The 21,063-nt window shown below is 52.4% G+C and overlaps 62 non-coding genes and 31 pseudogenes across 62 annotated transcripts in view; all 93 read left to right on the forward strand.

The window, feature by feature from the left end:
- Positions 1–60: 60 nt before the first annotated feature.
- LOC131113141 (5S ribosomal RNA) lies at positions 61–169 on the forward strand (annotated as a pseudogene).
- A 112-nt stretch (positions 170–281) lies between these two features.
- LOC131114505 (5S ribosomal RNA) lies at positions 282–400 on the forward strand. Its single transcript, XR_009121813.1, has one exon. It is a non-coding gene; the product is annotated as a 5S ribosomal RNA (ribosomal RNA).
- Positions 401–512: 112 nt separating this feature from the next.
- LOC131118562 (5S ribosomal RNA) lies at positions 513–631 on the forward strand. The gene has a single exon (XR_009125725.1). It is a non-coding gene; the product is annotated as a 5S ribosomal RNA (ribosomal RNA).
- A 112-nt stretch (positions 632–743) lies between these two features.
- Positions 744–852, forward strand: LOC131113292 (5S ribosomal RNA; annotated as a pseudogene).
- A 112-nt stretch (positions 853–964) lies between these two features.
- On the forward strand, positions 965–1,083 carry LOC131117960 (5S ribosomal RNA). The gene has a single exon (XR_009125158.1). It is a non-coding gene; the product is annotated as a 5S ribosomal RNA (ribosomal RNA).
- Positions 1,084–1,195: 112 nt separating this feature from the next.
- On the forward strand, positions 1,196–1,304 carry LOC131113293 (5S ribosomal RNA; annotated as a pseudogene).
- A 112-nt stretch (positions 1,305–1,416) lies between these two features.
- LOC131117996 (5S ribosomal RNA) lies at positions 1,417–1,535 on the forward strand. Its single transcript, XR_009125192.1, has one exon. It is a non-coding gene; the product is annotated as a 5S ribosomal RNA (ribosomal RNA).
- Positions 1,536–1,647: 112 nt separating this feature from the next.
- On the forward strand, positions 1,648–1,766 carry LOC131118048 (5S ribosomal RNA). The gene has a single exon (XR_009125222.1). It is a non-coding gene; the product is annotated as a 5S ribosomal RNA (ribosomal RNA).
- Positions 1,767–1,878: 112 nt separating this feature from the next.
- LOC131112483 (5S ribosomal RNA) lies at positions 1,879–1,987 on the forward strand (annotated as a pseudogene).
- Positions 1,988–2,099: 112 nt separating this feature from the next.
- LOC131116424 (5S ribosomal RNA) lies at positions 2,100–2,218 on the forward strand. Its single transcript, XR_009123672.1, has one exon. It is a non-coding gene; the product is annotated as a 5S ribosomal RNA (ribosomal RNA).
- Positions 2,219–2,330: 112 nt separating this feature from the next.
- Positions 2,331–2,449, forward strand: LOC131118395 (5S ribosomal RNA). The gene has a single exon (XR_009125560.1). It is a non-coding gene; the product is annotated as a 5S ribosomal RNA (ribosomal RNA).
- A 112-nt stretch (positions 2,450–2,561) lies between these two features.
- Positions 2,562–2,670, forward strand: LOC131113684 (5S ribosomal RNA; annotated as a pseudogene).
- A 112-nt stretch (positions 2,671–2,782) lies between these two features.
- Positions 2,783–2,901, forward strand: LOC131115766 (5S ribosomal RNA). The gene has a single exon (XR_009123037.1). It is a non-coding gene; the product is annotated as a 5S ribosomal RNA (ribosomal RNA).
- Positions 2,902–3,013: 112 nt separating this feature from the next.
- On the forward strand, positions 3,014–3,132 carry LOC131118815 (5S ribosomal RNA). Its single transcript, XR_009125965.1, has one exon. It is a non-coding gene; the product is annotated as a 5S ribosomal RNA (ribosomal RNA).
- Positions 3,133–3,244: 112 nt separating this feature from the next.
- LOC131117961 (5S ribosomal RNA) lies at positions 3,245–3,363 on the forward strand. Its single transcript, XR_009125159.1, has one exon. It is a non-coding gene; the product is annotated as a 5S ribosomal RNA (ribosomal RNA).
- A 112-nt stretch (positions 3,364–3,475) lies between these two features.
- LOC131113294 (5S ribosomal RNA) lies at positions 3,476–3,584 on the forward strand (annotated as a pseudogene).
- A 112-nt stretch (positions 3,585–3,696) lies between these two features.
- On the forward strand, positions 3,697–3,815 carry LOC131115767 (5S ribosomal RNA). Its single transcript, XR_009123038.1, has one exon. It is a non-coding gene; the product is annotated as a 5S ribosomal RNA (ribosomal RNA).
- A 112-nt stretch (positions 3,816–3,927) lies between these two features.
- Positions 3,928–4,046, forward strand: LOC131117770 (5S ribosomal RNA). Its single transcript, XR_009124977.1, has one exon. It is a non-coding gene; the product is annotated as a 5S ribosomal RNA (ribosomal RNA).
- A 112-nt stretch (positions 4,047–4,158) lies between these two features.
- Positions 4,159–4,267, forward strand: LOC131112484 (5S ribosomal RNA; annotated as a pseudogene).
- A 112-nt stretch (positions 4,268–4,379) lies between these two features.
- Positions 4,380–4,498, forward strand: LOC131116140 (5S ribosomal RNA). The gene has a single exon (XR_009123401.1). It is a non-coding gene; the product is annotated as a 5S ribosomal RNA (ribosomal RNA).
- Positions 4,499–4,610: 112 nt separating this feature from the next.
- On the forward strand, positions 4,611–4,719 carry LOC131112485 (5S ribosomal RNA; annotated as a pseudogene).
- A 112-nt stretch (positions 4,720–4,831) lies between these two features.
- On the forward strand, positions 4,832–4,950 carry LOC131116152 (5S ribosomal RNA). The gene has a single exon (XR_009123412.1). It is a non-coding gene; the product is annotated as a 5S ribosomal RNA (ribosomal RNA).
- A 112-nt stretch (positions 4,951–5,062) lies between these two features.
- Positions 5,063–5,181, forward strand: LOC131114298 (5S ribosomal RNA). The gene has a single exon (XR_009121613.1). It is a non-coding gene; the product is annotated as a 5S ribosomal RNA (ribosomal RNA).
- A 112-nt stretch (positions 5,182–5,293) lies between these two features.
- On the forward strand, positions 5,294–5,402 carry LOC131112487 (5S ribosomal RNA; annotated as a pseudogene).
- A 112-nt stretch (positions 5,403–5,514) lies between these two features.
- Positions 5,515–5,633, forward strand: LOC131115400 (5S ribosomal RNA). Its single transcript, XR_009122679.1, has one exon. It is a non-coding gene; the product is annotated as a 5S ribosomal RNA (ribosomal RNA).
- Positions 5,634–5,745: 112 nt separating this feature from the next.
- LOC131113142 (5S ribosomal RNA) lies at positions 5,746–5,854 on the forward strand (annotated as a pseudogene).
- A 112-nt stretch (positions 5,855–5,966) lies between these two features.
- Positions 5,967–6,085, forward strand: LOC131114508 (5S ribosomal RNA). The gene has a single exon (XR_009121815.1). It is a non-coding gene; the product is annotated as a 5S ribosomal RNA (ribosomal RNA).
- A 112-nt stretch (positions 6,086–6,197) lies between these two features.
- On the forward strand, positions 6,198–6,316 carry LOC131118563 (5S ribosomal RNA). The gene has a single exon (XR_009125726.1). It is a non-coding gene; the product is annotated as a 5S ribosomal RNA (ribosomal RNA).
- Positions 6,317–6,428: 112 nt separating this feature from the next.
- LOC131113295 (5S ribosomal RNA) lies at positions 6,429–6,537 on the forward strand (annotated as a pseudogene).
- A 112-nt stretch (positions 6,538–6,649) lies between these two features.
- Positions 6,650–6,768, forward strand: LOC131114509 (5S ribosomal RNA). The gene has a single exon (XR_009121816.1). It is a non-coding gene; the product is annotated as a 5S ribosomal RNA (ribosomal RNA).
- A 112-nt stretch (positions 6,769–6,880) lies between these two features.
- Positions 6,881–6,999, forward strand: LOC131118049 (5S ribosomal RNA). Its single transcript, XR_009125223.1, has one exon. It is a non-coding gene; the product is annotated as a 5S ribosomal RNA (ribosomal RNA).
- Positions 7,000–7,111: 112 nt separating this feature from the next.
- LOC131113904 (5S ribosomal RNA) lies at positions 7,112–7,220 on the forward strand (annotated as a pseudogene).
- Positions 7,221–7,332: 112 nt separating this feature from the next.
- Positions 7,333–7,451, forward strand: LOC131116163 (5S ribosomal RNA). The gene has a single exon (XR_009123423.1). It is a non-coding gene; the product is annotated as a 5S ribosomal RNA (ribosomal RNA).
- A 112-nt stretch (positions 7,452–7,563) lies between these two features.
- Positions 7,564–7,682, forward strand: LOC131114310 (5S ribosomal RNA). Its single transcript, XR_009121624.1, has one exon. It is a non-coding gene; the product is annotated as a 5S ribosomal RNA (ribosomal RNA).
- A 112-nt stretch (positions 7,683–7,794) lies between these two features.
- On the forward strand, positions 7,795–7,913 carry LOC131118664 (5S ribosomal RNA). Its single transcript, XR_009125824.1, has one exon. It is a non-coding gene; the product is annotated as a 5S ribosomal RNA (ribosomal RNA).
- A 112-nt stretch (positions 7,914–8,025) lies between these two features.
- On the forward strand, positions 8,026–8,144 carry LOC131118564 (5S ribosomal RNA). The gene has a single exon (XR_009125727.1). It is a non-coding gene; the product is annotated as a 5S ribosomal RNA (ribosomal RNA).
- A 112-nt stretch (positions 8,145–8,256) lies between these two features.
- On the forward strand, positions 8,257–8,375 carry LOC131117370 (5S ribosomal RNA). Its single transcript, XR_009124589.1, has one exon. It is a non-coding gene; the product is annotated as a 5S ribosomal RNA (ribosomal RNA).
- A 112-nt stretch (positions 8,376–8,487) lies between these two features.
- LOC131113296 (5S ribosomal RNA) lies at positions 8,488–8,596 on the forward strand (annotated as a pseudogene).
- Positions 8,597–8,708: 112 nt separating this feature from the next.
- LOC131117997 (5S ribosomal RNA) lies at positions 8,709–8,827 on the forward strand. The gene has a single exon (XR_009125193.1). It is a non-coding gene; the product is annotated as a 5S ribosomal RNA (ribosomal RNA).
- Positions 8,828–8,939: 112 nt separating this feature from the next.
- On the forward strand, positions 8,940–9,058 carry LOC131118050 (5S ribosomal RNA). Its single transcript, XR_009125224.1, has one exon. It is a non-coding gene; the product is annotated as a 5S ribosomal RNA (ribosomal RNA).
- A 112-nt stretch (positions 9,059–9,170) lies between these two features.
- Positions 9,171–9,289, forward strand: LOC131117771 (5S ribosomal RNA). Its single transcript, XR_009124978.1, has one exon. It is a non-coding gene; the product is annotated as a 5S ribosomal RNA (ribosomal RNA).
- Positions 9,290–9,401: 112 nt separating this feature from the next.
- On the forward strand, positions 9,402–9,510 carry LOC131112488 (5S ribosomal RNA; annotated as a pseudogene).
- A 112-nt stretch (positions 9,511–9,622) lies between these two features.
- On the forward strand, positions 9,623–9,741 carry LOC131116175 (5S ribosomal RNA). The gene has a single exon (XR_009123434.1). It is a non-coding gene; the product is annotated as a 5S ribosomal RNA (ribosomal RNA).
- A 112-nt stretch (positions 9,742–9,853) lies between these two features.
- Positions 9,854–9,962, forward strand: LOC131112490 (5S ribosomal RNA; annotated as a pseudogene).
- Positions 9,963–10,074: 112 nt separating this feature from the next.
- LOC131116187 (5S ribosomal RNA) lies at positions 10,075–10,193 on the forward strand. The gene has a single exon (XR_009123445.1). It is a non-coding gene; the product is annotated as a 5S ribosomal RNA (ribosomal RNA).
- Positions 10,194–10,305: 112 nt separating this feature from the next.
- On the forward strand, positions 10,306–10,424 carry LOC131114321 (5S ribosomal RNA). Its single transcript, XR_009121635.1, has one exon. It is a non-coding gene; the product is annotated as a 5S ribosomal RNA (ribosomal RNA).
- A 112-nt stretch (positions 10,425–10,536) lies between these two features.
- Positions 10,537–10,645, forward strand: LOC131112491 (5S ribosomal RNA; annotated as a pseudogene).
- Positions 10,646–10,757: 112 nt separating this feature from the next.
- On the forward strand, positions 10,758–10,876 carry LOC131115412 (5S ribosomal RNA). Its single transcript, XR_009122690.1, has one exon. It is a non-coding gene; the product is annotated as a 5S ribosomal RNA (ribosomal RNA).
- Positions 10,877–10,988: 112 nt separating this feature from the next.
- LOC131113144 (5S ribosomal RNA) lies at positions 10,989–11,097 on the forward strand (annotated as a pseudogene).
- A 112-nt stretch (positions 11,098–11,209) lies between these two features.
- On the forward strand, positions 11,210–11,328 carry LOC131114510 (5S ribosomal RNA). Its single transcript, XR_009121817.1, has one exon. It is a non-coding gene; the product is annotated as a 5S ribosomal RNA (ribosomal RNA).
- A 112-nt stretch (positions 11,329–11,440) lies between these two features.
- LOC131118565 (5S ribosomal RNA) lies at positions 11,441–11,559 on the forward strand. The gene has a single exon (XR_009125728.1). It is a non-coding gene; the product is annotated as a 5S ribosomal RNA (ribosomal RNA).
- A 112-nt stretch (positions 11,560–11,671) lies between these two features.
- LOC131113297 (5S ribosomal RNA) lies at positions 11,672–11,780 on the forward strand (annotated as a pseudogene).
- A 112-nt stretch (positions 11,781–11,892) lies between these two features.
- Positions 11,893–12,011, forward strand: LOC131117963 (5S ribosomal RNA). The gene has a single exon (XR_009125160.1). It is a non-coding gene; the product is annotated as a 5S ribosomal RNA (ribosomal RNA).
- A 112-nt stretch (positions 12,012–12,123) lies between these two features.
- Positions 12,124–12,232, forward strand: LOC131113298 (5S ribosomal RNA; annotated as a pseudogene).
- Positions 12,233–12,344: 112 nt separating this feature from the next.
- Positions 12,345–12,463, forward strand: LOC131117998 (5S ribosomal RNA). Its single transcript, XR_009125194.1, has one exon. It is a non-coding gene; the product is annotated as a 5S ribosomal RNA (ribosomal RNA).
- Positions 12,464–12,575: 112 nt separating this feature from the next.
- On the forward strand, positions 12,576–12,694 carry LOC131118053 (5S ribosomal RNA). The gene has a single exon (XR_009125226.1). It is a non-coding gene; the product is annotated as a 5S ribosomal RNA (ribosomal RNA).
- A 112-nt stretch (positions 12,695–12,806) lies between these two features.
- Positions 12,807–12,915, forward strand: LOC131112492 (5S ribosomal RNA; annotated as a pseudogene).
- Positions 12,916–13,027: 112 nt separating this feature from the next.
- LOC131115768 (5S ribosomal RNA) lies at positions 13,028–13,146 on the forward strand. The gene has a single exon (XR_009123039.1). It is a non-coding gene; the product is annotated as a 5S ribosomal RNA (ribosomal RNA).
- Positions 13,147–13,258: 112 nt separating this feature from the next.
- LOC131118054 (5S ribosomal RNA) lies at positions 13,259–13,377 on the forward strand. The gene has a single exon (XR_009125227.1). It is a non-coding gene; the product is annotated as a 5S ribosomal RNA (ribosomal RNA).
- Positions 13,378–13,489: 112 nt separating this feature from the next.
- On the forward strand, positions 13,490–13,598 carry LOC131113299 (5S ribosomal RNA; annotated as a pseudogene).
- Positions 13,599–13,710: 112 nt separating this feature from the next.
- On the forward strand, positions 13,711–13,829 carry LOC131115770 (5S ribosomal RNA). Its single transcript, XR_009123041.1, has one exon. It is a non-coding gene; the product is annotated as a 5S ribosomal RNA (ribosomal RNA).
- Positions 13,830–13,941: 112 nt separating this feature from the next.
- On the forward strand, positions 13,942–14,060 carry LOC131118817 (5S ribosomal RNA). The gene has a single exon (XR_009125966.1). It is a non-coding gene; the product is annotated as a 5S ribosomal RNA (ribosomal RNA).
- A 112-nt stretch (positions 14,061–14,172) lies between these two features.
- LOC131117964 (5S ribosomal RNA) lies at positions 14,173–14,291 on the forward strand. The gene has a single exon (XR_009125161.1). It is a non-coding gene; the product is annotated as a 5S ribosomal RNA (ribosomal RNA).
- A 112-nt stretch (positions 14,292–14,403) lies between these two features.
- On the forward strand, positions 14,404–14,512 carry LOC131113300 (5S ribosomal RNA; annotated as a pseudogene).
- A 112-nt stretch (positions 14,513–14,624) lies between these two features.
- On the forward strand, positions 14,625–14,743 carry LOC131115771 (5S ribosomal RNA). The gene has a single exon (XR_009123042.1). It is a non-coding gene; the product is annotated as a 5S ribosomal RNA (ribosomal RNA).
- A 112-nt stretch (positions 14,744–14,855) lies between these two features.
- On the forward strand, positions 14,856–14,974 carry LOC131117772 (5S ribosomal RNA). The gene has a single exon (XR_009124979.1). It is a non-coding gene; the product is annotated as a 5S ribosomal RNA (ribosomal RNA).
- A 112-nt stretch (positions 14,975–15,086) lies between these two features.
- LOC131112493 (5S ribosomal RNA) lies at positions 15,087–15,195 on the forward strand (annotated as a pseudogene).
- Positions 15,196–15,307: 112 nt separating this feature from the next.
- Positions 15,308–15,416, forward strand: LOC131112006 (5S ribosomal RNA; annotated as a pseudogene).
- Positions 15,417–15,528: 112 nt separating this feature from the next.
- LOC131112494 (5S ribosomal RNA) lies at positions 15,529–15,637 on the forward strand (annotated as a pseudogene).
- A 112-nt stretch (positions 15,638–15,749) lies between these two features.
- Positions 15,750–15,868, forward strand: LOC131115611 (5S ribosomal RNA). The gene has a single exon (XR_009122887.1). It is a non-coding gene; the product is annotated as a 5S ribosomal RNA (ribosomal RNA).
- Positions 15,869–15,980: 112 nt separating this feature from the next.
- Positions 15,981–16,099, forward strand: LOC131114333 (5S ribosomal RNA). Its single transcript, XR_009121646.1, has one exon. It is a non-coding gene; the product is annotated as a 5S ribosomal RNA (ribosomal RNA).
- A 112-nt stretch (positions 16,100–16,211) lies between these two features.
- Positions 16,212–16,320, forward strand: LOC131112495 (5S ribosomal RNA; annotated as a pseudogene).
- Positions 16,321–16,432: 112 nt separating this feature from the next.
- LOC131115423 (5S ribosomal RNA) lies at positions 16,433–16,551 on the forward strand. Its single transcript, XR_009122701.1, has one exon. It is a non-coding gene; the product is annotated as a 5S ribosomal RNA (ribosomal RNA).
- Positions 16,552–16,663: 112 nt separating this feature from the next.
- LOC131113145 (5S ribosomal RNA) lies at positions 16,664–16,772 on the forward strand (annotated as a pseudogene).
- A 112-nt stretch (positions 16,773–16,884) lies between these two features.
- LOC131114511 (5S ribosomal RNA) lies at positions 16,885–17,003 on the forward strand. Its single transcript, XR_009121818.1, has one exon. It is a non-coding gene; the product is annotated as a 5S ribosomal RNA (ribosomal RNA).
- A 112-nt stretch (positions 17,004–17,115) lies between these two features.
- Positions 17,116–17,234, forward strand: LOC131118566 (5S ribosomal RNA). Its single transcript, XR_009125729.1, has one exon. It is a non-coding gene; the product is annotated as a 5S ribosomal RNA (ribosomal RNA).
- A 112-nt stretch (positions 17,235–17,346) lies between these two features.
- On the forward strand, positions 17,347–17,455 carry LOC131113301 (5S ribosomal RNA; annotated as a pseudogene).
- Positions 17,456–17,567: 112 nt separating this feature from the next.
- Positions 17,568–17,686, forward strand: LOC131114512 (5S ribosomal RNA). Its single transcript, XR_009121819.1, has one exon. It is a non-coding gene; the product is annotated as a 5S ribosomal RNA (ribosomal RNA).
- Positions 17,687–17,798: 112 nt separating this feature from the next.
- LOC131118055 (5S ribosomal RNA) lies at positions 17,799–17,917 on the forward strand. Its single transcript, XR_009125228.1, has one exon. It is a non-coding gene; the product is annotated as a 5S ribosomal RNA (ribosomal RNA).
- Positions 17,918–18,029: 112 nt separating this feature from the next.
- Positions 18,030–18,138, forward strand: LOC131112496 (5S ribosomal RNA; annotated as a pseudogene).
- A 112-nt stretch (positions 18,139–18,250) lies between these two features.
- On the forward strand, positions 18,251–18,369 carry LOC131116199 (5S ribosomal RNA). Its single transcript, XR_009123456.1, has one exon. It is a non-coding gene; the product is annotated as a 5S ribosomal RNA (ribosomal RNA).
- A 112-nt stretch (positions 18,370–18,481) lies between these two features.
- LOC131114345 (5S ribosomal RNA) lies at positions 18,482–18,600 on the forward strand. The gene has a single exon (XR_009121657.1). It is a non-coding gene; the product is annotated as a 5S ribosomal RNA (ribosomal RNA).
- Positions 18,601–18,712: 112 nt separating this feature from the next.
- Positions 18,713–18,831, forward strand: LOC131118665 (5S ribosomal RNA). The gene has a single exon (XR_009125825.1). It is a non-coding gene; the product is annotated as a 5S ribosomal RNA (ribosomal RNA).
- Positions 18,832–18,943: 112 nt separating this feature from the next.
- Positions 18,944–19,062, forward strand: LOC131118568 (5S ribosomal RNA). Its single transcript, XR_009125731.1, has one exon. It is a non-coding gene; the product is annotated as a 5S ribosomal RNA (ribosomal RNA).
- A 112-nt stretch (positions 19,063–19,174) lies between these two features.
- On the forward strand, positions 19,175–19,293 carry LOC131117372 (5S ribosomal RNA). Its single transcript, XR_009124591.1, has one exon. It is a non-coding gene; the product is annotated as a 5S ribosomal RNA (ribosomal RNA).
- A 112-nt stretch (positions 19,294–19,405) lies between these two features.
- On the forward strand, positions 19,406–19,514 carry LOC131113303 (5S ribosomal RNA; annotated as a pseudogene).
- Positions 19,515–19,626: 112 nt separating this feature from the next.
- LOC131117999 (5S ribosomal RNA) lies at positions 19,627–19,745 on the forward strand. The gene has a single exon (XR_009125195.1). It is a non-coding gene; the product is annotated as a 5S ribosomal RNA (ribosomal RNA).
- Positions 19,746–19,857: 112 nt separating this feature from the next.
- Positions 19,858–19,976, forward strand: LOC131118056 (5S ribosomal RNA). The gene has a single exon (XR_009125229.1). It is a non-coding gene; the product is annotated as a 5S ribosomal RNA (ribosomal RNA).
- Positions 19,977–20,088: 112 nt separating this feature from the next.
- LOC131112497 (5S ribosomal RNA) lies at positions 20,089–20,197 on the forward strand (annotated as a pseudogene).
- Positions 20,198–20,309: 112 nt separating this feature from the next.
- On the forward strand, positions 20,310–20,428 carry LOC131116210 (5S ribosomal RNA). Its single transcript, XR_009123467.1, has one exon. It is a non-coding gene; the product is annotated as a 5S ribosomal RNA (ribosomal RNA).
- Positions 20,429–20,540: 112 nt separating this feature from the next.
- LOC131114356 (5S ribosomal RNA) lies at positions 20,541–20,659 on the forward strand. The gene has a single exon (XR_009121668.1). It is a non-coding gene; the product is annotated as a 5S ribosomal RNA (ribosomal RNA).
- A 112-nt stretch (positions 20,660–20,771) lies between these two features.
- On the forward strand, positions 20,772–20,890 carry LOC131115434 (5S ribosomal RNA). The gene has a single exon (XR_009122712.1). It is a non-coding gene; the product is annotated as a 5S ribosomal RNA (ribosomal RNA).
- A 112-nt stretch (positions 20,891–21,002) lies between these two features.
- Positions 21,003–21,063, forward strand: part of LOC131116249 (5S ribosomal RNA) — a 119-nt gene continuing 58 nt past the window's right edge. The window contains exon 1 of the ribosomal RNA XR_009123504.1: positions 21,003–21,063. This exon is cut by the window's right edge and continues 58 nt beyond it. This is a non-coding gene — a ribosomal RNA (5S ribosomal RNA).

Genomic DNA, 21,063 nt, shown 5'->3' on the forward strand with positions numbered 1-21,063 from the left:
TGCTGGAGTCTAGTTTGGTCTGCGTCGCCTTCAAATAGGATCTTTTCAGTTGACCTGGCAGCTTACGGCCAAACTACCCTGAAAACGCCCGATCTCGGACGCTAAGCAGGGGCGGGCCTGGTTAGTACTTGGATGGGAGACCGCCTGGGAATACCAGGTGCTGTAAGCTTTTTATGGTTTCTGCTCTTGCCTGACAGCAAAGGGCGCTGTTTGACGCTTTTTGCCAGAGTCTAGTTTGGCCTGCGTCACCTTCAAATAGGATCTTTTCAGTTGACCTGGCAGCTTACGGCCATACTACCCTGAAAACGCCCGATCTCGTCCGATCTCGGAAGCTAAGCAGGGGCGGGCCTGGTTAGTACTTGGATGGGAGACCGCCTGGGAATACCAGGTGCTGTAAGCTTTTTATGGTTTCTGCTCTTGCCTGACAGCAGAGGGCGCTTTTTGACCCTTTTTGCTGGAGTCTAGTTTGGCCTGCGTCACCTTCAAATAGGATATTTTCAGTTGACCTGGCAGCTTACGGACATACTACCCTGAAAAAGCCCGATCTCGTCCGATCTCGGAAGCTAAGCAGGGGCGGACCTGGTTAGTACTTGGATGGGAGACCGCCTGGGAATACCAGGTGCTGTAAGCTTTTTATGGTTTCTGCTCTTGCCTGACAGCAAAAGGCGCTGTTTGACACTTTTTGCCAGAGCCTAGTTTGGCCTGCGTCGCCTTCAAATAGGATCTTTTCAGTTGATCTGGCAGCTTACGGCCATACTACCCTGAAAACGCCCGATCTCGGACGCTAAGCAGGGGCGGGCCTGGTTGGTACTTGGATGGGAGACCGCCTGGGAATACCAGGTGCTGTAAGCTTTTTATGGTTTCTGCTCTTTCCTGACAGCAGAGGGCGCTGTTTGACACTTTTTGCTGGAGTCTACTTTGGCCTGCGTCGCCTTCAAATAGGATCTTTTCAGTTGACCTGGCAGCTTACGGACATACTACCCTGAAAAAGCCCGATCTCGTCCGATCTCGGAAGCTAAGCAGGGGCGGGCCTGGTTAGTACTTGGATGGGAGACCGCCTGGGAATACCAGGTGCTGTAAGCTTTATATGGTTTCTGCTCTTGCCTGACAGCAGAGGGCGCTGTTTGACACTTTTTGCTGGAGTCTAGTTTGGCCTGCGTCGCCTTCAAATAGGATCTTTTCATTTGATCTGGCAGCTTACGGCCATACTACCCTGAAAACGCCCGATCTCGGACGCTAAGCAGGGGCGGGCCTGGTTGGTACTTGGATGGGAGACCGCCTGGGAATACCAGGTGCTGTAAGCTTTTTATGGTTTCTGCTCTTGCCTGACAGCAAAGGGCGCTGTTTGACACTTTTTGCCAGAGTCTAGTTTGGCCTGCGTCACCTTCAAATAGGATCTTTTCAGTTGACCCGGCAGCTTACGGCCATACTACCCTGAAAACGCCCGATCTCGTCCGATCTCGGAAGCTAAGCAGGGGCGGGCCTGGTTTGTACTTGGATGGGAGACAGCCTGGGAATACCAGGTGCTGTAAGCTTTTTATGGTTTCTGCTCTTGCCTGACAGCAGAGGGCGCTGTTTGACCCTTTTTGCTGGAGTCTAGTTTGGCCTGCGTCACCTTCAAATAGGATCTTTTCAGTTGACCTGGCAGCTTACGGCCATACTACCCTTAAAACGCCTGATCTCGTCCGATCTCGGAAGCTAAGCAGGGGCGGGCCTGGTTAGTGCTTGGATGGGAGACCGCCTGGGAATACCAGGTGCTGTAAGCTTTTTATGGTTTCTGCTCTTTCCTGACAGCAGAGGGCGCTGTTTGACACTTTTTGCTGGAGTCTAGTTTGGCCTGCGTCGCCTTCAAATAGGATCTTTTCAGTTGATCTGGCAGCTTACGGCCATACTACCCTGAAAACGCCCGATCTCGGACGCTAAGCAGGGGCGGGCCTGGTTAGTACTTGGATGGGAGACCGCCTGGGAATACCAGGTGCTGTAAGCTTTTTATGGTTTCTGCTCTTGCCTGACAGCAAAGGGCGCTGTTTGACACTTTTTGCCAGAGTCTAGTTTGGCCTGCGTCACCTTCAAATAGGATCTTTTCAGTTGACCTGGCAGCTTACGGCCATACTACCCTTAAAACGCCCGATCTCGTCCGATCTCGGAAGCTAAGCAGGGGCGGGCCTGGTTTGTACTTGGATGGGAGACCGCCTGGGAATACCAGGTGCTGTAAGCTTTTTATGGTTTCTGCTCTTGCCTGACAGCAGAGGGCGCTGTTTGACCCTTTTTGCTGGAGTCTAGTTTGGCCTGCGTCACCTTCAAATAGGATCTTTTCAGTTGACCTGGCAGCTTACGGCCATACTACCCTTAAAACGCCTGATCTCGTCTGATCTCGGAAGCTAAGCAGGGGCGGGCCTGGTTAGTGCTTGGATGGGAGACCGCCTGGGAATACCAGGTGCTGTAAGCTTTATATGGTTTCTGCTCTTTCCTGACAGCAGAGGGCGCTGTTTGACACTTTTTGCTGGAGTCTAGTTTGGCCTGCGTCGCCTTCAAATAGGATCTTTTCATTTGATCTGGCAGCTTACGGCCATACTACCCTGAAAACGCCCGATCTCGGACGCTAAGCAGGGGCGGGCCTGCTTAGTACTTGGATGGGAGACCACCTGGGAATACCAGGTGCTGTAAGCTTTTTATGGTTTCTGCTCTTGCCTGACAACAAAGGGCGCTGTTTGACACTTTTTGCCAGAGTCTAGTTTGGCCTGCGTAACCTTCAAATAGGATCTTTTCAGTTGACCTGGCAGCTTACGGCCATACTACCCTGAAAACGCCCGATCTCGTCCGATCTCGGAAGCTAAGCAGGGGCGGGCCTGGTTTGTACTTGGATGGGAGACCGCCTGGGAATACCAGGTGCTGTAAGCTTTTTATGGTTTCTGCTCTTGCCTGACAGCAGAGGGCGCTGTTTGACCCTTTTTGCTGGAGTCTAGTTTGGCCTGCGTCACCTTCAAATAGGATCTTTTCAGTTGACCTGGCAGCTTACGGCCATACTACCCTTAAAACGCCTGATCTCGTCCGATTTCGGAAGCTAAGCAGGGGCGGGCCTGGTTAGTGCTTGGATGGGAGACCGCCTGGGAATACCAGGTGCTGTAAGCTTTTTATGGTTTCTGCTCTTTCCTGACAGCAGAGGGCGCTGTTTGACACTTTTTGCTGGAGTCTAGTTTGGCCTGCGTCGCCATCAAATAGGATCTTTTCAGTTGACCTGGCAGCTTACGGACATACTACCCTGAAAAAGCCCGATCTCGTCCGATCTCGGAAGCTAAGCAGGGGCGGGCCTGGTTAGTACTTGGATGGGAGACCGCCTGGGAATACCAGGTGCTGTAAGCTTTATATGGTTTCTGCTCTTGCCTGACAGCAGAGGGCGCTGTTTGACACTTTTTGCTGGAGTCTAGTTTGGCCTGCGTCGCCTTCAAATAGGATCTTTTCATTTGATCTGGCAGCTTACGGCCATACTACCCTGAAAACGCCCGATCTCGGACGCTAAGCAGGGGCGGGCCTGGTTGGTACTTGGATGGGAGACCGCCTGGGAATACCAGGTGCTGTAAGCTTTTTATGGTTTCTGCTCTTGCCTGACAGCAAAGGGCGCTGTTTGACACTTTTTGCCAGAGTCTAGTTTGGCCTGCGTCACCTTCAAATAGGATCTTTTCAGTTGACCTGGCAGCTTACGGCCATACTACCCTGAAAACGCCCGATCTCGTCCGATCTCGGAAGCTAAGCAGGGGCGGGCCTGGTTTGTACTTGGATGGGAGACCGCCTGGGAATACCAGGTGCTGTAAGCTTTTTATGGTTTCTGCTCTTGCCTGACAGCAGAGGGCGCTGTTTGACCCTTTTTGCTGGAGTCTAGTTTGGCCTGCGTCACCTTCAAATAGGATCTTTTCAGTTGACCTGGCAGCTTACGGCCATACTACCCTTAAAACGCCTGATCTCATCCGATCTCGGAAGCTAAGCAGGGGCGGGCCTGGTTAGTGCTTGGATGGGAGACCGCCTGGGAATACCAGGTGCTGTAAGCTTTTTATGGTTTCTGCTCTTTCCTGACAGCAGAGGGCGCTGTTTGACACTTTTTGCTGGAGTCTAGTTTGGCCTGCGTCGCCTTCAAATAGGATCTTTTCAGTTGATTTGGCAGCTTACGGCCATACTACCCTGAAAACGCCCGATCTCGGACGCTAAGCAGGGGCGGGCCTGGTTAGTACTTGGATGGGAGACCGCCTGGGAATACCAGGTGCTGTAAGCTTTTTATGGTTTCTGCTCTTGCCTGACAGCAAAGGGCGCTGTTTGACACTTTTTGCTGGAGTCTAGTTTGGCCTGCGTCGCCTTCAAATAGGATCTTTTCAGTTGCCTTGGCAGCTTACAGCCATACTACCCTGAAAACGCCCGATCTCATCCGATCTCGGAAGCTAAGCAGGGGCGGGCCTGGTTAGTACTTGGATGGGAGACCGCCTGGGAATACCAGGTGCTGTAAGCTTTTTATGGTTTCTGCTCTTGCCTGACAGCAGAGGGCGCTGTTTGACACTTTTTGCTGGAGTCTAGTTTGGCCTGCGTCGCCTTCAAATAGGATCTTTTCAGTTGATCTGGCAGCTTACGGCCATACTACCCTGAAAACGCCCGATCTCGGACGCTAAGCAGGGGCGGGCCTGGTTAGTACTTGGATGGGAGACCGCCTGGGAATACCAGGTGCTGTAAGCTTTTTATGGTTTCTGCTCTTGCCTGACAGCAAAGGGCGCTGTTTGACACTTTTTGCTGGAGTCTAGTTTGGCCTGCGTTGCCTTCAAATAGGATCTTTTCAGTTGCCTTGGCAGCTTACAGCCATACTACCCTGAAAACGCCCGATCTCATCCGATCTCGGAAGCTAAGCAGGGGCGGGCCTGGTTAGTACTTGGATGGGAGACCGCCTGGGAATACCAGGTGCTGTAAGCTTTTTATGGTTTCTGCTCTTGACTGACAGCAGAGGGCGCTGTTTGACACTTTTTGCTGGAGTCTAGTTTGGCCTGCGTCGCCTTCAAATAGGATCTTTTCAGTTGCCTTGGCAGCTTACGGCCATACTACCCTGAAAACGCCCGATCTCATCCGATCTCGGAAGCTAAGCAGGGGCGGGCCTGGTTAGTACTTGGATGGGAGACCGCCTGGGAATACCAGGTGCTGTAAGCTTTTTATGGTTTCTGCTCTTGCCTGAAAGCAGAGGGCGCTGTTTGACACTTTTTGCTGGAGTCTAGTTTGGCCTGCGTCGCCTTCAAATAGGATCTTTTCAGTTGATCTGGCAGCTTACGGCCATACTACCCTGAAAACGCCCGATCTCGGACGCTAAGCAGGGGCGGGCCTGGTTAGTACTTGGATGGGAGACCGCCTGGGAATACCAGGTGCTGTAAGCTTTTTATGGTTTCTGCTCTTGCCTGAAAGCAGAGGGCGCTGTTTGACACTTTTTGCTGGAGTCTAGTTTGGCCTGCGTCGCCTTCAAATAGGATCTTTTCAGTTGCCCTGGCAGCTTACGGCCATACTACCCTGAAAACGCCCGATCTCGTCCGATCTCGGAAGCTAAGCAGGGGTGGGCCTGGTTAGTACTTGGATGGGAGACCGCCTGGGAATACCAGGTGCTGTAAGCTTTTTATGGTTTCTGCTCTTGCCTGACAGCAGAGGGCGCTGTTTGACACTTTTTGCTGGAGTCTAGTTTGGTCTGCGTCGCCTTCAAATAGGATCTTTTCAGTTGACCTGGCAGCTTACGGCCAAACTACCCTGAAAACGCCCGATCTCGGACGCTAAGCAGGGGCGGGCCTGGTTAGTACTTGGATGGGAGACCGCCTGGGAATACCAGGTGCTGTAAGCTTTTTATGGTTTCTGCTCTTGCCTGACAGCAAAGGGCGCTGTTTGACACTTTTTGCCAGAGTCTAGTTTGGCCTGCGTCACCTTCAAATAGGATCTTTTCAGTTGACCTGGCAGCTTACGGCCATACTACCCTGAAAACGCCCGATCTCGTCCGATCTCGGAAGCTAAGCAGGGGCGGGCCTGGTTAGTACTTGGATGGGAGACCGCCTGGGAATACCAGGTGCTGTAAGCTTTTTATGGTTTCTGCTCTTGCCTGACAGCAGAGGGCGCTTTTTGACCCTTTTTGCTGGAGTCTAGTTTGGCCTGCGTCACCTTCAAATAGGATATTTTCAGTTGACCTGGCAGCTTACGGACATACTACCCTGAAAAAGCCCGATCTCGTCCGATCTCGGAAGCTAAGCAGGGGCGGACCTGGTTAGTACTTGGATGGGAGACCGCCTGGGAATACCAGGTGCTGTAAGCTTTTTATGGTTTCTGCTCTTGCCTGACAGCAAAAGGCGCTGTTTGACACTTTTTGCCAGAGCCTAGTTTGGCCTGCGTCGCCTTCAAATAGGATCTTTTCAGTTGATCTGGCAGCTTACGGCCATACTACCCTGAAAACGCCCGATCTCGGACGCTAAGCAGGGGCGGGCCTGGTTGGTACTTGGATGGGAGACCGCCTGGGAATACCAGGTGCTGTAAGCTTTTTATGGTTTCTGCTCTTGCCTGACAGCAAAGGGCGCTGTTTGACACTTTTTGCCAGAGTCTAGTTTGGCCTGCGTCACCTTCAAATAGGATCTTTTCAGTTGACCTGGCAGCTTACGGCCATACTACCCTGAAAACGCCCGATCTCGTCCGATCTCGGAAGCTAAGCAGGGGCGGGCCTGGTTAGTACTTGGATGGGAGACCGCCTGGGAATACCAGGTGCTGTAAGCTTTTTATGGTTTCTGCTCTTGCCTGACAGCAGAGGGCGCTGTTTGACCCTTTTTGCTGGAGTCTAGTTTGGCCTGCGTCACCTTCAAATAGGATCTTTTCAGTTGACCTGGCAGCTTACGGCCATACTACCCTTAAAACGCCTGATCTCGTCCGATCTCGGAAGCTAAGCAGGGGCGGGCCTGGTTAGTGCTTGGATGGGAGACCGCCTGGGAATACCAGGTGCTGTAAGCTTTTTATGGTTTCTGCTCTTTCCTGACAGCAGAGGGCGCTGTTTGACACTTTTTGCTGGAGTCTAGTTTGGCCTGCGTCGCCTTCAAATAGGATCTTTTCAGTTGATCTGGCAGCTTACGGCCATACTACCCTGAAAACGCCCGATCTCGGACGCTAAGCAGGGGCGGGACTGGTTAGTACTTGGATGGGAGACCGCCTGGGAATACCAGGTGCTGTAAGCTTTTTATGGTTTCTGCTCTTGCCTGACAGCAAAGGGCGCTGTTTGACACTTTTTGCTGGAGTCTAGTTTGGCCTGCGTTGCCTTCAAATAGGATCTTTTCAGTTGCCTTGGCAGCTTACAGCCATACTACCCTGAAAACGCCCGATCTCATCCGATCTCGGAAGCTAAGCAGGGGCGGGCCTGGTTAGTACTTGGATGGGAGACCGCCTGGGAATACCAGGTGCTGTAAGCTTTTTATGGTTTCTGCTCTTGACTGACAGCAGAGGGCGCTGTTTGACACTTTTTGCTGGAGTCTAGTTTGGCCTGCGTCGCCTTCAAATAGGATCTTTTCAGTTGCCTTGGCAGCTTACGGCCATACTACCCTGAAAACGCCCGATCTCATCCGATCTCGGAAGCTAAGCAGGGGCGGGCCTGGTTAGTACTTGGATGGGAGACCGCCTGGGAATACCAGGTGCTGTAAGCTTTTTATGGTTTCTGCTCTTGCCTGACAGCAGAGGGCGCTGTTTGACCCTTTTTGCTGGAGTCTAGTTTGGCCTGCGTCACCTTCAAATAGGATCTTTTCAGTTGACCTGGCAGCTTACGGCCATACTACCCTTAAAACGCCTGATCGCGTCCGATCTCGGAAGCTAAGCAGGGGCGGGCCTGGTTAGTGCTTGGATGGGAGACCGCCTGGGAATACCAGGTGCTGTAAGCTTTTTATGGTTTCTGCTCTTTCCTGACAGCAGAGGGCGCTGTTTGACACTTTTTGCTGGAGTCTACTTTGGCCTGCGTCGCCTTCAAATAGGATCTTTTCAGTTGACCTGGCAGCTTACGGACATACTACCCTGAAAAAGCCCGATCTCGTCCGATCTCGGAAGCTAAGCAGGGGCGGACCTGGTTAGTACTTGGATGGGAGACCGCCTGGGAATACCAGGTGCTGTAAGCTTTTTATGGTTTCTGCTCTTGCCTGACAGCAAAAGGCGCTGTTTGACACTTTTTGCCAGAGCCTAGTTTGGCCTGCGTCGCCTTCAAATAGGATCTTTTCAGTTGATCTGGCAGCTTACGGCCATACTATCCTGAAAAAGCCCGATCTCGTCCGATCTCGGAAGCTAAGCAGGGGCGGGCCTGGTTAGTACTTGGATGGGAGACCGCCTGGGAATACCAGGTGCTGTAAGCTTTATATGGTTTCTGCTCTTGCCTGACAGCAGAGGGCGCTGTTTGACACTTTTTGCTGGAGTCTAGTTTGGCCTGCGTCGCCTTCAAATAGGATCTTTTCATTTGATCTGGCAGCTTACGGCCATACTACCCTGAAAACGCCCGATCTCGGACGCTAAGCAGGGGCGGGCCTGGTTGGTACTTGGATGGGAGACCGCCTGGGAATACCAGGTGCTGTAAGCTTTTTATGGTTTCTGCTCTTGCCTGACAGCAAAGGGCGCTGTTTGACACTTTTTGCCAGAGTCTAGTTTGGCCTGCGTCACCTTCAAATAGGATCTTTTCAGTTGACCCGGCAGCTTACGGCCATACTACCCTGAAAACGCCCGATCTCGTCCGATCTCGGAAGCTAAGCAGGGGCGGGCCTGGTTTGTACTTGGATGGGAGACAGCCTGGGAATACCAGGTGCTGTAAGCTTTTTATGGTTTCTGCTCTTGCCTGACAGCAGAGGGCGCTGTTTGACCCTTTTTGCTGGAGTCTAGTTTGGCCTGCGTCACCTTCAAATAGGATCTTTTCAGTTGACCTGGCAGCTTACGGCCATACTACCCTTAAAACGCCTGATCTCGTCCGATCTCGGAAGCTAAGCAGGGGCGGGCCTGGTTAGTGCTTGGATGGGAGACCGCCTGGGAATACCAGGTGCTGTAAGCTTTTTATGGTTTCTGCTCTTGCCTGACAGCAGAGGGCGCTGTTTGACCCTTTTTGCTGGAGTCTAGTTTGGCCTGCGTCACCTTCAAATAGGATCTTTTCAGTTGACCTGGCAGCTTACGGCCATACTACCCTTAAAACGCCTGATCTCATCCGATCTCGGAAGCTAAGCAGGGGCGGGCCTGGTTAGTGCTTGGATGGGAGACCGCCTGGGAATACCAGGTGCTGTAAGCTTTTTATGGTTTCTGCTCTTTCCTGACAGCAGAGGGCGCTGTTTGACACTTTTTGCTGGAGTCTAGTTTGGCCTGCGTCGCCTTCAAATAGGATCTTTTCAGTTGATCTGGCAGCTTACGGCCATACTACCCTGAAAACGCCCGATCTCGGACGCTAAGCAGGGGCGGGCCTGGTTAGTACTTGGATGGGAGACCGCCTGGGAATACCAGGTGCTGTAAGCTTTTTATGGTTTCTGCTCTTGCCTGACAGCAAAGGGCGCTGTTTGACACTTTTTGCTGGAGTCTAGTTTGGCCTGCGTCGCCTTCAAATAGGATCTTTTCAGTTGCCTTGGCAGCTTACAGCCATACTACCCTGAAAACGCCCGATCTCATCCGATCTCGGAAGCTAAGCAGGGGCGGGCCTGGTTAGTACTTGGATGGGAGACCGCCTGGGAATACCAGGTGCTGTAAGCTTTTTATGGTTTCTGCTCTTGCCTGACAGCAGAGGGCGCTGTTTGACACTTTTTGCTGGAGTCTAGTTTGGCCTGCGTCGCCTTCAAATAGGATCTTTTCAGTTGATCTGGCAGCTTACGGCCATACTACCCTGAAAACGCCCGATCTCGGACGCTAAGCAGGGGCGGGCCTGGTTAGTACTTGGATGGGAGACCGCCTGGGAATACCAGGTGCTGTAAGCTTTTTATGGTTTCTGCTCTTGCCTGACAGCAAAGGGCGCTGTTTGACACTTTTTGCTGGAGTCTAGTTTGGCCTGCGTTGCCTTCAAATAGGATCTTTTCAGTTGCCTTGGCAGCTTACAGCCATACTACCCTGAAAACGCCCGATCTCATCCGATCTCGGAAGCTAAGCAGGGGCGGGCCTGGTTAGTACTTGGATGGGAGACCGCCTGGGAATACCAGGTGCTGTAAGCTTTTTATGGTTTCTGCTCTTGACTGACAGCAGAGGGCGCTGTTTGACACTTTTTGCTGGAGTCTAGTTTGGCCTGCGTCGCCTTCAAATAGGATCTTTTCAGTTGCCTTGGCAGCTTACGGCCATACTACCCTGAAAACGCCCGATCTCATCCGATCTCGGAAGCTAAGCAGGGGCGGGCCTGGTTAGTACTTGGATGGGAGACCGCCTGGGAATACCAGGTGCTGTAAGCTTTTTATGGTTTCTGCTCTTGCCTGAAAGCAGAGGGCGCTGTTTGACACTTTTTGCTGGAGTCTAGTTTGGCCTGCGTCGCCTTCAAATAGGATCTTTTCAGTTGATCTGGCAGCTTACGGCCATACTACCCTGAAAACGCCCGATCTCGGACGCTAAGCAGGGGCGGGCCTGGTTAGTACTTGGATGGGAGACCGCCTGGGAATACCAGGTGCTGTAAGCTTTTTATGGTTTCTGCTCTTGCCTGAAAGCAGAGGGCGCTGTTTGACACTTTTTGCTGGAGTCTAGTTTGGCCTGCGTCGCCTTCAAATAGGATCTTTTCAGTTGCCCTGGCAGCTTACGGCCATACTACCCTGAAAACGCCCGATCTCGTCCGATCTCGGAAGCTAAGCAGGGGTGGGCCTGGTTAGTACTTGGATGGGAGACCGCCTGGGAATACCAGGTGCTGTAAGCTTTTTATGGTTTCTGCTCTTGCCTGACAGCAGAGGGCGCTGTTTGACACTTTTTGCTGGAGTCTAGTTTGGTCTGCGTCGCCTTCAAATAGGATCTTTTCAGTTGACCTGGCAGCTTACGGCCAAACTACCCTGAAAACGCCCGATCTCGGACGCTAAGCAGGGGCGGGCCTGGTTAGTACTTGGATGGGAGACCGCCTGGGAATACCAGGTGCTGTAAGCTTTTTATGGTTTCTGCTCTTGCCTGACAGCAAAGGGCGCTGTTTGACACTTTTTGCCAGAGTCTAGTTTGGCCTGCGTCACCTTCAAATAGGATCTTTTCAGTTGACCTGGCAGCTTACGGCCATACTACCCTGAAAACGCCCGATCTCGTCCGATCTCGGAAGCTAAGCAGGGGCGGGCCTGGTTAGTACTTGGATGGGAGACCGCCTGGGAATACCAGGTGCTGTAAGCTTTTTATGGTTTCTGCTCTTGCCTGACAGCAGAGGGCGCTTTTTGACCCTTTTTGCTGGAGTCTAGTTTGGCCTGCGTCACCTTCAAATAGGATATTTTCAGTTGACCTGGCAGCTTACGGACATACTACCCTGAAAAAGCCCGATCTCGTCCGATCTCGGAAGCTAAGCAGGGGCGGACCTGGTTAGTACTTGGATGGGAGACCGCCTGGGAATACCAGGTGCTGTAAGCTTTTTATGGTTTCTGCTCTTGCCTGACAGCAAAAGGCGCTGTTTGACACTTTTTGCCAGAGCCTAGTTTGGCCTGCGTCGCCTTCAAATAGGATCTTTTCAGTTGATCTGGCAGCTTACGGCCATACTACCCTGAAAACGCCCGATCTCGGACGCTAAGCAGGGGCGGGCCTGGTTGGTACTTGGATGGGAGACCGCCTGGGAATACCAGGTGCTGTAAGCTTTTTATGGTTTCTGCTCTTTCCTGACAGCAGAGGGCGCTGTTTGACACTTTTTGCTGGAGTCTACTTTGGCCTGCGTCGCCTTCAAATAGGATCTTTTCAGTTGACCTGGCAGCTTACGGACATACTACCCTGAAAAAGCCCGATCTCGTCCGATCTCGGAAGCTAAGCAGGGGCGGGCCTGGTTAGTACTTGGATGGGAGACCGCCTGGGAATACCAGGTGCTGTAAGCTTTATATGGTTTCTGCTCTTGCCTGACAGCAGAGGGCGCTGTTTGACACTTTTTGCTGGAGTCTAGTTTGGCCTGCGTCGCCTTCAAATAGGATCTTTTCATTTGATCTGGCAGCTTACGGCCATACTACCCTGAAAACGCCCGATCTCGGACGCTAAGCAGGGGCGGGCCTGGTTGGTACTTGGATGGGAGACCGCCTGGGAATACCAGGTGCTGTAAGCTTTTTATGGTTTCTGCTCTTGCCTGACAGCAAAGGGCGCTGTTTGACACTTTTTGCCAGAGTCTAGTTTGGCCTGCGTCACCTTCAAATAGGATCTTTTCAGTTGACCCGGCAGCTTACGGCCATACTACCCTGAAAACGCCCGATCTCGTCCGATCTCGGAAGCTAAGCAGGGGCGGGCCTGGTTTGTACTTGGATGGGAGACAGCCTGGGAATACCAGGTGCTGTAAGCTTTTTATGGTTTCTGCTCTTGCCTGACAGCAGAGGGCGCTGTTTGACCCTTTTTGCTGGAGTCTAGTTTGGCCTGCGTCACCTTCAAATAGGATCTTTTCAGTTGACCTGGCAGCTTACGGCCATACTACCCTTAAAACGCCTGATCTCGTCCGATCTCGGAAGCTAAGCAGGGGCGGGCCTGGTTAGTGCTTGGATGGGAGACCGCCTGGGAATACCAGGTGCTGTAAGCTTTTTATGGTTTCTGCTCTTTCCTGACAGCAGAGGGCGCTGTTTGACACTTTTTGCTGGAGTCTAGTTTGGCCTGCGTCGCCTTCAAATAGGATCTTTTCAGTTGATCTGGCAGCTTACGGCCATACTACCCTGAAAACGCCCGATCTCGGACGCTAAGCAGGGGCGGGCCTGGTTAGTACTTGGATGGGAGACCGCCTGGGAATACCAGGTGCTGTAAGCTTTTTATGGTTTCTGCTCTTGCCTGACAGCAAAGGGCGCTGTTTGACACTTTTTGCCAGAGTCTAGTTTGGCCTGCGTCACCTTCAAATAGGATCTTTTCAGTTGACCTGGCAGCTTACGGCCATACTACCCTGAAAACGCCCGATCTCGTCCGATCTCGGAAGCTAAGCAGGGGCGGGCCTGGTTTGTACTTGGATGGGAGACCGCCTGGGAATACCAGGTGCTGTAAGCTTTTTATGGTTTCTGCTCTTGCCTGACAGCAGAGGGCGCTGTTTGACCCTTTTTGCTGGAGTCTAGTTTGGCCTGCGTCACCTTCAAATAGGATCTTTTCAGTTGACCTGGCAGCTTACGGCCATACTACCCTTAAAACGCCTGATCTCGTCCGATCTCGGAAGCTAAGCAGGGGCGGGCCTGGTTAGTGCTTGGATGGGAGACCGCCTGGGAATACCAGGTGCTGTAAGCTTTATATGGTTTCTGCTCTTGCCTGACAGCAGAGGGCGCTGTTTGACACTTTTTGCTGGAGTCTAGTTTGGCCTGCGTCGCCTTCAAATAGGATCTTTTCATTTGATCTGGCAGCTTACGGCCATACTACCCTGAAAACGCCCGATCTCGGACGCTAAGCAGGGGCGGGCCTGGTTGGTACTTGGATGGGAGACCGCCTGGGAATACCAGGTGCTGTAAGCTTTTTATGGTTTCTGCTCTTGCCTGACAGCAAAGGGCGCTGTTTGACACTTTTTGCCAGAGTCTAGTTTGGCCTGCGTAACCTTCAAATAGGATCTTTTCAGTTGACCTGGCAGCTTACGGCCATACTACCCTGAAAACGCCCGATCTCGTCCGATCTCGGAAGCTAAGCAGGGGCGGGCCTGGTTTGTACTTGGATGGGAGACCGCCTGGGAATACCAGGTGCTGTAAGCTTTTTATGGTTTCTGCTCTTGCCTGACAGCAGAGGGCGCTGTTTGACCCTTTTTGCTGGAGTCTAGTTTGGCCTGCGTCACCTTCAAATAGGATCTTTTCAGTTGACCTGGCAGCTTACGGCCATACTACCCTTAAAACGCCTGATCTCGTCCGATTTCGGAAGCTAAGCAGGGGCGGGCCTGGTTAGTGCTTGGATGGGAGACCGCCTGGGAATACCAGGTGCTGTAAGCTTTTTATGGTTTCTGCTCTTTCCTGACAGCAGAGGGCGCTGTTTGACACTTTTTGCTGGAGTCTAGTTTGGCCTGCGTCGCCTTCAAATAGGATCTTTTCAGTTGACCTGGCAGCTTACGGACATACTACCCTGAAAAAGCCCGATCTCGTCCGATCTCGGAAGCTAAGCAGGGGCGGGCCTGGTTAGTACTTGGATGGGAGACCGCCTGGGAATACCAGGTGCTGTAAGCTTTATATGGTTTCTGCTCTTGCCTGACAGCAGAGGGCGCTGTTTGACACTTTTTGCTGGAGTCTAGTTTGGCCTGCGTCGCCTTCAAATAGGATCTTTTCATTTGATCTGGCAGCTTACGGCCATACTACCCTGAAAACGCCCGATCTCGGACGCTAAGCAGGGGCGGGCCTGGTTGGTACTTGGATGGGAGACCGCCTGGGAATACCAGGTGCTGTAAGCTTTTTATGGTTTCTGCTCTTGCCTGACAGCAAAGGGCGCTGTTTGACACTTTTTGCCAGAGTCTAGTTTGGCCTGCGTCACCTTCAAATAGGATCTTTTCAGTTGACCTGGCAGCTTACGGCCATACTACCCTGAAAACGCCCGATCTCGTCCGATCTCGGAAGCTAAGCAGGGGCGGGCCTGGTTTGTACTTGGATGGGAGACCGCCTGGGAATACCAGGTGCTGTAAGCTTTTTATGGTTTCTGCTCTTGCCTGACAGCAGAGGGCGCTGTTTGACCCTTTTTGCTGGAGTCTAGTTTGGCCTGCGTCACCTTCAAATAGGATCTTTTCAGTTGACCTGGCAGCTTACGGCCATACTACCCTTAAAACGCCTGATCTCATCCGATCTCGGAAGCTAAGCAGGGGCGGGCCTGGTTAGTGCTTGGATGGGAGACCGCCTGGGAATACCAGGTGCTGTAAGCTTTTTATGGTTTCTGCTCTTTCCTGACAGCAGAGGGCGCTGTTTGACACTTTTTGCTGGAGTCTAGTTTGGCCTGCGTCGCCTTCAAATAGGATCTTTTCAGTTGATTTGGCAGCTTACGGCCATACTACCCTGAAAACGCCCGATCTCGGACGCTAAGCAGGGGCGGGCCTGGTTAGTACTTGGATGGGAGACCGCCTGGGAATACCAGGTGCTGTAAGCTTTTTATGGTTTCTGCTCTTGCCTGACAGCAAAGGGCGCTGTTTGACACTTTTTGCTGGAGTCTAGTTTGGCCTGCGTCGCCTTCAAATAGGATCTTTTCAGTTGCCTTGGCAGCTTACAGCCATACTACCCTGAAAACGCCCGATCTCGGAAGCTAAGCAGGGGCGGGCCTGGTTAGTACTTGGATGGGAGACCGCCTGGGAATACCAGGTGCTGTAAGCTTTTTATGGTTTCTGCTCTTGCCTGACAGCAGAGGGCGCTGTTTGACACTTTTTGCTGGAGTCTAGTTTGGCCTGCGTCGCCTTCAAATAGGATCTTTTCAGTTGATCTGGCAGCTTACGGCCATACTACCCTGAAAACGCCCGATCTCGGACGCTAAGCAGGGGCGGGCCTGGTTAGTACTTGGATGGGAGACCGCCTGGGAATACCAGGTGCTGTAAGCTTTTTATGGTTTCTGCTCTTGCCTGACAGCAAAGGGCGCTGTTTGACACTTTTTGCTGGAGTCTAGTTTGGCCTGCGTTGCCTTCAAATAGGATCTTTTCAGTTGCCTTGGCAGCTTACAGCCATACTACCCTGAAAACGCCCGATCTCATCCGATCTCGGACGCTAAGCAGGGGCGGGCCTGGTTAGTACTTGGATGGGAGACCGCCTGGGAATACCAGGTGCTGTAAGCTTTTTATGGTTTCTGCTCTTGACTGACAGCAAAGGGCGCTGTTTGACACTTTTTGCTGGAGTCTAGTTTGGCCTGCGTCGCCTTCAAATAGGATCTTTTCAGTTGCCTTGGCAGCTTACGGCCATACTACCCTGAAAACGCCCGATCTCATCCGATCTCGGAAGCTAAGCAGGGGCGGGCCTGGTTAGTACTTGGATGGGAGACCGCCTGGGAATACCAGGTGCTGTAAGCTTTTTATGGTTTCTGCTCTTGCCTGAAAGCAGAGGGCACTGTTTGACACTTTTTGCTGGAGTCTAGTTTGGCCTGCGTCGCCTTCAAATAGGATCTTTTCAGTTGATCTGGCAGCTTACGGCCATACTACCCTGAAAACGCCCGATCTCGGACGCTAAGCAGGGGCGGGCCTGGTTAGTACTTGGATGGGAGACCGCCTGGGAATACCAGGTGCTGTAAGCTTTTTATGGTTTCTGCTCTTGCCTGAAAGCAGAGGGCGCTGTTTGACACTTTTTGCTGGAGTCTAGTTTGGCCTGCGTCGCCTTCAAATAGGATCTTTTCAGTTGCCCTGGCAGCTTACGGCCATACTACCCTGAAAACGCCCGATCTCGTCCGATCTCGGAAGCTAAGCAGGGGTGGGCCTGGTTAGTACTTGGATGGGAGACCGCCTGGGAATACCAGGTGCTGTAAGCTTTTTATGGTTTCTGCTCTTGCCTGACAGCAGAGGGCGCTGTTTGACACTTTTTGCTGGAGTCTAGTTTGGTCTGCGTCGCCTTCAAATAGGATCTTTTCAGTTGACCTGGCAGCTTACGGCCAAACTACCCTGAAAACGCCCGATCTCGGACGCTAAGCAGGGGCGGGCCTGGTTAGTACTTGGATGGGAGACCGCCTGGGAATACCAGGTGCTGTAAGCTTTTTATGGTTTCTGCTCTTGCCTGACAGCAAAGGGCGCTGTTTGACACTTTTTGCCAGAGTCTAGTTTGGCCTGCGTCACCTTCAAATAGGATCTTTTCAGTTGACCTGGCAGCTTACGGCCATACTACCCTGAAAACGCCCGATCTCGTCCGATCTCGGAAGCTAAGCAGGGGCGGGCCTGGTTAGTACTTGGATGGGAGACCGCCTGGGAATACCAGGTGCTGTAAGCTTTTTATGGTTTCTGCTCTTGCCTGACAGCAGAGGGCGCTTTTTGACCCTTTTTGCTGGAGTCTAGTTTGGCCTGCGTCACCTTCAAATAGGATATTTTCAGTTGACCTGGCAGCTTACGGACATACTACCCTGAAAAAGCCCGATCTCGTCCGATCTCGGAAGCTAAGCAGGGGCGGACCTGGTTAGTACTTGGATGGGAGACCGCCTGGGAATACCAGGTGCTGTAAGCTTTTTATGGTTTCTGCTCTTGCCTGACAGCAAAAGGCGCTGTTTGACACTTTTTGCCAGAGCCTAGTTTGGCCTGCGTCGCCTTCAAATAGGATCTTTTCAGTTGATCTGGCAGCTTACGGCCATACTACCCTGAAAACGCCCGATCTCGGACGCTAAGCAGGGGCGGGCCTGGTTGGTACTTGGATGGGAGACCGCCTGGGAATACCAGGTGCTGTAAGCTTTTTATGGTTTCTGCTCTTGCCTGACAGCAAAGGGCGCTGTTTGACACTTTTTGCCAGAGTCTAGTTTGGCCTGCGTCACCTTCAAATAGGATCTTTTCAGTTGACCTGGCAGCTTACGGCCATACTACCCTGAAAACGCCCGATCTCGTCCGATCTCGGAAGCTAAGCAGGGGCGGGCCTGGTTAGTACTTGGATGGGAGACCGCCTGGGAATACCAGGTGCTGTAAGCTTTTTATGGTTTCTGCTCTTGCCTGACAGCAGAGGGCGCTGTTTGACCCTTTTTGCTGGAGTCTAGTTTGGCCTGCGTCACCTTCAAATAGGATCTTTTCAGTTGACCTGGCAGCTTACGGCCATACTACCCTTAAAACGCCTGATCTCGTCCGATCTCGGAAGCTAAGCAGGGGCGGGCCTGGTTAGTGCTTGGATGGGAGACCGCCTGGGAATACCAGGTGCTGTAAGCTTTTTATGGTTTCTGCTCTTTCCTGACAGCAGAGGGCGCTGTTTGACACTTTTTGCTGGAGTCTAGTTTGGCCTGCGTCGCCTTCAAATAGGATCTTTTCAGTTGATCTGGCAGCTTACGGCCATACTACCCTGAAAACGCCCGATCTCGGACGCTAAGCAGGGGCGGGCCTGGTTAGTACTTGGATGGGAGACCGCCTGGGAATACCAGGTGCTGTAAGCTTTTTATGGTTTCTGCTCTTGCCTGACAGCAAAGGGCGCTGTTTGACACTTTTTGCTGGAGTCTAGTTTGGCCTGCGTTGCCTTCAAATAGGATCTTTTCAGTTGCCTTGGCAGCTTACAGCCATACTACCCTGAAAACGCCCGATCTCATCCGATCTCGGAAGCTAAGCAGGGGCGGGCCTGGTTAGTACTTGGATGGGAGACCGCCTGGGAATACCAGGTGCTGTAAGCTTTTTATGGTTTCTGCTCTTGACTGACAGCAGAGGGCGCTGTTTGACACTTTTTGCTGGAGTCTAGTTTGGCCTGCGTCGCCTTCAAATAGGATCTTTTCAGTTGCCTTGGCAGCTTACGGCCATACTACCCTGAAAACGCCCGATCTCATCCGATCTCGGAAGCTAAGCAGGGGCGGGCCTGGTTAGTACTTGGATGGGAGACCGCCTGGGAATACCAGGTGCTGTAAGCTTTTTATGGTTTCTGCTCTTGCCTGACAGCAGAGGGCGCTGTTTGACCCTTTTTGCTGGAGTCTAGTTTGGCCTGCGTCACCTTCAAATAGGATCTTTTCAGTTGACCTGGCAGCTTACGGCCATACTACCCTTAAAACGCCTGATCGCGTCCGATCTCGGAAGCTAAGCAGGGGCGGGCCTGGTTAGTGCTTGGATGGGAGACCGCCTGGGAATACCAGGTGCTGTAAGCTTTTTATGGTTTCTGCTCTTTCCTGACAGCAGAGGGCGCTGTTTGACACTTTTTGCTGGAGTCTACTTTGGCCTGCGTCGCCTTCAAATAGGATCTTTTCAGTTGACCTGGCAGCTTACGGACATACTACCCTGAAAAAGCCCGATCTCGTCCGATCTCGGAAGCTAAGCAGGGGCGGACCTGGTTAGTACTTGGATGGGAGACCGCCTGGGAATACCAGGTGCTGTAAGCTTTTTATGGTTTCTGCTCTTGCCTGACAGCAAAAGGCGCTGTTTGACACTTTTTGCCAGAGCCTAGTTTGGCCTGCGTCGCCTTCAAATAGGATCTTTTCAGTTGATCTGGCAGCTTACGGCCATACTATCCTGAAAAAGCCCGATCTCGTCCGATCTCGGAAGCTAAGCAGGGGCGGGCCTGGTTAGTACTTGGATGGGAGACCGCCTGGGAATACCAGGTGCTGTAAGCTTTATATGGTTTCTGCTCTTGCCTGACAGCAGAGGGCGCTGTTTGACACTTTTTGCTGGAGTCTAGTTTGGCCTGCGTCGCCTTCAAATAGGATCTTTTCATTTGATCTGGCAGCTTACGGCCATACTACCCTGAAAACGCCCGATCTCGGACGCTAAGCAGGGGCGGGCCTGGTTGGTACTTGGATGGGAGACCGCCTGGGAATACCAGGTGCTGTAAGCTTTTTATGGTTTCTGCTCTTGCCTGACAGCAAAGGGCGCTGTTTGACACTTTTTGCCAGAGTCTAGTTTGGCCTGCGTCACCTTCAAATAGGATCTTTTCAGTTGACCCGGCAGCTTACGGCCATACTACCCTGAAAACGCCCGATCTCGTCCGATCTCGGAAGCTAAGCAGGGGCGGGCCTGGTTTGTACTTGGATGGGAGACAGCCTGGGAATACCAGGTGCTGTAAGCTTTTTATGGTTTCTGCTCTTGCCTGACAGCAGAGGGCGCTGTTTGACCCTTTTTGCTGGAGTCTAGTTTGGCCTGCGTCACCTTCAAATAGGATCTTTTCAGTTGACCTGGCAGCTTACGGCCATACTACCCTTAAAACGCCTGATCTCGTCCGATCTCGGAAGCTAAGCAGGGGCGGGCCTGGTTAGTGCTTGGATGGGAGACCGCCTGGGAATACCAGGTGCTGTAAGCTTTTTATGGTTTCTGCTCTTTCCTGACAGCAGAGGGCGCTGTTTGACACTTTTTGCTGGAGTCTAGTTTGGCCTGCGTCGCCTTCAAATAGGATCTTTTCAGTTGATCTGGCAGCTTACGGCCATACTACCCTGAAAACGCCCGATCTCGGACGCTAAGCAGGGGCGGGCCTGGTTAGTACTTGGATGGGAGACCGCCTGGGAATACCAGGTGCTGTAAGCTTTTTATGGTTTCTGCTCTTGCCTGACAGCAAAGGGCGCTGTTTGACACTTTTTGCTGGAGTCTAGTTTGGCCTGCGTCGCCTTCAAATAGGATCTTTTCAGTTGCCTTGGCAGCTTACAGCCATACTACCCTGAAAACGCCCGATCTCATCCGATCTCGGAAGCTAAGCAGGGGCGGGCCTGGTTAGTACTTGGATGGGAGACCGCCTGGGAATACCAGGTGCTGTAAGCTTTTTATGGTTTCTGCTCTTGACTGACAGCAGAGGGCGCTGTTTGACACTTTTTGCTGGAGTCTAGTTTGGCCTGCGTCGCCTTCAAATAGGATCTTTTCAGTTGCCTTGGCAGCTTACGGCCATACTACCCTGAAAACGCCCGATCTCATCCGATCTCGGAAGCTAAGCAGGGGCGGGCCTGGTTAGTACTTGGATGGGAGACCGCCTGGGAATACCAGGTGCTGTAAGCTTTTTATGGTTTCTGCTCTTGCCTGAAAGCAGAGGGCGCTGTTTGACACTTTTTGCTGGAGTCTAGTTTGGCCTGCGTCGCCTTCAAATAGGATCTTTTCAGTTGCCCTGGCAGCTTACGGCCATACTACCCTGAAAACGCCCGATCTCGTCCGATCTCGGAAGCTAAGCAGGGGTGGGCCTGGTTAGTACTTGGATGGGAGACCGCCTGGGAATACCAGGTGCTGTAAGCTTTTTATGGTTTCTGCTCTTGCCTGACAGCAGAGGGCGCTGTTTGACACTTTTTGCTGGAGTCTAGTTTGGTCTGCGTCGCCTTCAAATAGGATCTTTTCAGTTGACCTGGCAGCTTACGGCCATACTACCCTGAAAACGCCCGATCTCGTCCGATCTCGGAAGCTAAGCAGGG

The sequence above is a fragment of the Doryrhamphus excisus genome, unplaced genomic scaffold, assembly GCF_030265055.1.
Source record: "Doryrhamphus excisus isolate RoL2022-K1 unplaced genomic scaffold, RoL_Dexc_1.0 HiC_scaffold_25, whole genome shotgun sequence".
In the NCBI taxonomy this organism is placed as follows: Eukaryota; Metazoa; Chordata; class Actinopteri; order Syngnathiformes; family Syngnathidae; genus Doryrhamphus; species Doryrhamphus excisus.